The sequence below is a fragment of the Vigna unguiculata genome, chromosome 9 (genome assembly GCF_004118075.2).
Source record: "Vigna unguiculata cultivar IT97K-499-35 chromosome 9, ASM411807v1, whole genome shotgun sequence".
Taxonomy (NCBI): domain Eukaryota; kingdom Viridiplantae; phylum Streptophyta; class Magnoliopsida; order Fabales; family Fabaceae; genus Vigna; species Vigna unguiculata.
Genome location: NC_040287.1, coordinates 11608817 through 11614203, shown reverse-complemented (window position 1 = coordinate 11614203; position 5387 = coordinate 11608817). Strand labels below are relative to the sequence as shown.

General features: G+C 30.9%; 1 long non-coding RNA gene across 1 annotated transcript; it reads right to left on the bottom strand.

Moving 5' to 3' along the window:
* On the bottom strand, positions 1 to 2767 carry LOC114162382. Its single transcript, XR_003599192.1, has 5 exons — positions 2174 to 2767; positions 1996 to 2051; positions 1538 to 1695; positions 952 to 1003; positions 1 to 176 (listed from the first exon to the last, which is right to left on the bottom strand). It is a non-coding gene; the product is annotated as an uncharacterized LOC114162382 (long non-coding RNA).
* Positions 2768 to 5387: the final 2620 nt, after the last annotated feature.

Sequence of the window (5387 nt, the reverse complement as noted above, 5' to 3'; positions counted from 1 at the left end):
ATCAACATAACATAATTACACCAAAATTACAAAATATTCAATCATCCAAAAAAAAACATTAAAATTTCATAAAACAATTATAAAACTTGCAATGCTAATTCTAAATTGTTTTGCTCTCACCACTTGATCTTCATATATCGTGTGGTGATGGCATACCACTTTCCAACATTTGGTACCTACAATGAAAAAAGAATACAATTACATATGAATAAGTGAAATTCAAATAAATTAAGATATCCATACAATTAAATGCCATAATAATTAAATAAAGATGTTCTATCCTCAAACAAGGAAAAGGTGTTCTATCCTCAAAACAATTAAATAAAATAGTTAACTAAAATAATTAGTTAATCAAAGTATTCATTCAACGCAAATATAAAATAAATGTCAAAAAAGTATTTTATAAGTTTTAAGTATTTATCTTCTTAAACATCATACTTGACTAAAAAAGTAGAACAACTGTATAGACAATTACGACATTTAACATATTAAATCCTTTAAAATATAACTATTGATAAGAGTATAAAACAAATTATAAGAATGGTGTGTATATAAAAAGAATATATTCACTTTCCCACCATCAAAGTTATCATTATTTAGCTAAGAGTATCAGGTCTTCCAAATATTAAAACTAAACCCAACTCAAAAAAACTGCATTTTTAAACATTCCTATTTTTTATCTTTCCTATATCAATTTGCTTAACTTATTTTTATATAATTTAACTGTTTATAACAGTTTGGATAAGACCTTGAAATGATATACTATGAAACTGATATAAATGGAGGAGATAAACATTGGAAGAATGAGGATAATAATTTTTGACATAATTTCACAAATAACATAGTTCTATTAATCTTTCTGATAAAGTATCATCAACCACACTCAAACATTAGGAAATGAATACAATAATTGTTTATGTTTAATACACATTTTGAACATGATGAACTAACCTTGGAAATAGATGAACATGCTTCTGGATTTTTTTTCCTCCTTGTCCCTTACCTGTTTTGAGAAGACAAATGAATCAACCAGATTTTCGATTGAAAACATATTAGATTAATGAAAAGGGAAACTTGAAAGTAAACCATCTAATGTGATTGGTCCAATCCAATGAACCAAGTAATAATAATACCACACTATGATCAGATCCATATTCTAAATATTCTAAAGGGGTTATGAATGTTAGGTTTGGCTCTGTTAGATTAATGGGTCAAGTGTCATTTGACATGCTTTAAGAAAATAATATAAGTTAACCCATAAAAGACATTTGACATGTTATAGATTATAATTATTCTAAATAGGCAAATCAAGTCTTTGTCAAAGACATTTCATAATATTAGTAAGCAATCACATTGATGTTATTATTAATAATAATTTAGAAGAAATCCAATAAATAAAGGTCCAAAATGTTTCACTTATAAGCAAACCTTGGTTTAGGGTTCTATACAAATGGAAACATAACCAGATTTATTGTAAATACAATGTAAATAAGAATGATAAATACTGCAACATTTGAATGAATTACAAAATTCTCACCTCCAGGATATTTAGAGCCAAAGTCCCTCTACGTGTTTTCAGCAGTCTCATTATTAAAGCACGATCCCTTGTGACTTCAACCCATGAAATTTTATAAAGGAAACCGGTGCAAAGAATTTCTCTTTCATTCTTCATTTCTACTATTGATATAACACATTCTGCAGAACGAGGGTCAATAATATTAACCATTTTAAAATTTAAGAAAGGAACATTTTGTCTTAAACTAAGAATTCCTTTGCCAAGCTAAAATCACAGCAATGCAAAACCCAAAACTAGTCTCAAATGCTTCTCATTCTAACGAGCCAAAGTCGAAAATCGATCTCAATCTCTTCTCATTCTAATGTACCAAATCAGTAGTAAGTAAACACAATTAATGAGTCAACATTTCTGTCATGAGAGCACAGCCAGAGCCAATTAACGAACAAAGCTAACACCATTATTCAACCCTCTGTTATTACCTCTACTGTCATGAGAGCACAAGCAAAGCAAATGAAAATGAAGAACTTTTCCCTATCTGCACAAGAAAAACAAAACTGAAACGATTATCCAAAAGGCTTGATTATAAATTGGTATCATCGTTGCTTCACAAGTGCTTTCTAATTCATAAATTCATAAGCGATAGAGAGGGAAGCTCACCAGAAAAAGCAGTGTCGATGTCTACTAACAACCCACCACGATCCCCTTCATGAAAAATTGTGAATCCAAGCCCTCCTTCCTTTCCGCCATCTCATTTAGCTTCTCAACCTCGCTATCCATGCTATCACCGTCGCGAGGCGTTCGGGACTACAGGGAGAACAATTTGACGATAATGATGATCGCTCCCTCTTCGGCTCCATCCACTAATCCCCTGCCAACGCCACCCTTCTCGTCCTCTTTCCCTTCACCAACCTCCACCTTCTCCGATCTCTTCATCTCCTCACTGATGACGACGGGGTTAGGGTTTGTCAATTCATCTGCTCATAAGAACCAAATAATATTCGTTAGAAACTAATATAGATAAGTCAATGTTTAGGGTTTCGACGCGGGTGAGGTGGAGGAAGGGGCAGTATCGGTGGTGGCAGTGGAGGAGTGGTCTTAGGAAAGTGAGAGTGAACTGAATGTGAAAATCTCCAAAATGTGAATTTGGAAATGCAAGGTTTTGGAGAGAAGCATCCTGGAGGGTTGGGTGAGTCAGAAGGAGGGTTTGAGAGGAGGGGAAAAATGTGGAGGCAATGTTAAAAGTTGAAAAATTCCAAACATGACAAGTGAGAGGGAAAGTAAAAAGAAAACTATTGACATTTATTAAAAAATGGCGAATAAAAACGTCATCTTTTACTAATAAAATATGATAGTTTAAAAAATGACAGTTAAAAACGTCGTATTTTATATATAAAATGTGACAGTCTTACAATTATCGTATTATATTGTAAAATACGACGGTTTTAAATAACTGTCATATTAAAATTGTAACAATATACATGATTTTTTGTAGTGGTACGACACTTTCTTTTCAAATGCAAAAATATTAAAAATTGTTTTTGGTGTCTAATTGACCGTTCGCATGACACTTTCTTTCTTATCAATAAATAAGTTATAAAAAAATGTGTTTGATGTCTAATTGGCCGCTCGCGTCGCACGACATTCCTTTTCAAATATGTCAAAAAACAACTTTCAAAAATTAAATCATTTAATCAAACAATTTTATAAAGAATTACGTAGCCCTGATTTCTCATTTTTAATGAGAATACGTATGACCAAGGTTAATCCTTGTCGGGTCCTTTTCACTCAAAAGTATATTTGTTCAATTTATGTTCTTACTTTTGGGAAAAATAAATATTTAAAATAAACACATCTCTTTTGCAAATTTAATTAAAGGTACTGCCTTTGGACGAACGTTGTAGGGTGCTAATACCTTCCCTACGCATAACCGACTCCCGGACCCTAAATTTGGTTTTCGCGGACTTTATGTTTTTTATGGTTTTCCATAGTTTTCCAGAATAAACTATGGTGGCGACTTCTAATCTCTTTTTCCAAATCAATTTATTTTTAATTCGTCGTCCCGTCGCGATTTAGGTTGCGACAGTGGAGATGGTGGAGCTTGTGGGCAAGTGGTTCTATTGTGTCCAAGTTGCATACATGTTGAGCATTTTTTCCTTATCCCCCCTCTTGTAACCTGGGTGTCATCTTTCTTCATCTCAGATGCTTGTAATCTTCTTTTCTTCTTAGGTCTTCCAAGCAGTATACGCTTTAGTGGAGGCAAAACATTAGGGAAGGGAGTGATTTCCTAGACATCTTGACCGTTTACAGGATATATGATTGAGCAATATATTTCTTCATATGAGGACTTGGTATATTTACTTGAAAATGTGTGAGATACTTAAGAAATTGATTGATGCTTGTTTGATTAATTTGATTTTATTTAGAAGTTAAGTGAATGATAATTATATGATAATGAATGAACAATTCAATTGTGAATGAATTGAACAATTCTTTTGTGAATGATTGAGAATTAATTTGTTTCTTTATTTGTTTTATTTTCGTTCCTTTAGTGTTGTACACAACAACTTCCTTTTACTATATTCCTTTTTCAAACTTTTGACTTCTGGATACATCCCTTGAAACTTGGTTTACTAAGACTGCAATTGAATTTGTTTACAAACGATTTTGGATTGATTTACCATATTATATACTTCACTTTCGATTACTATTACATAGTAGATGATTTTAGGCTCCACATTAGATTTTCTACTCTTGTTAGATGGTATATTCTCCTTTTAGAAGATGCATCATTGCATTGGACAAAAACGATAACATTATGTCATTGCTATTAGAAAAAAAAAAGATGGCTTTATTAAACCAAGAGAAGGCTAAATTATGTCAAAAACGCATAATGTACTTTTCTTGAAACTAATTAATACAAGAATTATAAAAGATATAAAAGGATGATAGGGATAAAGCAAAAACACAAATTTATATTGGTTCAAATCTCATCGATGCTACATTCATCTCAACTTTCTCCTCAATAAAAAATGGTTTCACGATAAAAAAAAAAAATTGTACAAAGCAAACAACAATTACAAAAACTATACAGGATATCAACTTCAATATTATACTAGATAATAAAGAGGATTTCTGCCCAGATCTTTATCTTACCCACTTTTTGACTATTATTAATAAATATCGTTATAGAAAGAGATAAGCTTTGTTTAAACCAAGATCGGGGTTGGTTCTAAAACTTATTCACTTGAAAACTCAACTTTAAAAACTTATCTCAAATTATCAAAAACTAGAAGCAATATCACTTGAATACAATTGATACAAGATTAAGAAAAAGCAACAAAATATGATAAATAGAGAAGCAAAAAATATAAGGATTTATATTGGTTCAGATCACTAACTGATCCTACATCCAATGTCAACTTTTCCTTCAAGAAAAATTGGTTTCACTCTCAACAATAAGAGTTTGTACAATTCACTCAGCAATTACAACACTTTGCTAGAGAATATCAACCTCAGTCTTGCACTGAATATATAAGACTCTCAAGAGTTAAATTATTGACTTGTAGTGAGATAGTTATAAGTTCTGAAGAGGAAAATGATAATTTATCTGCAGAAGATTATTTGACACTCAAGTGTGCAAGAAATTAGAAAGTATTACGTATAATTGTATGATCAATGATAAAAGGATTTGAATAAGTACTCCTTATGGCAGTAGATTGTATTTATAGACTTCTTGAACTAATGGATAAATAAATATAAATATGTTAAATAAATTTCGTTACTATTTTTTTAAAAAATATAATAAATTATTATATAATTATATTTGAACTAGTAACACCAATAACTTTAAGAATGTCATTAGTTTCAAATA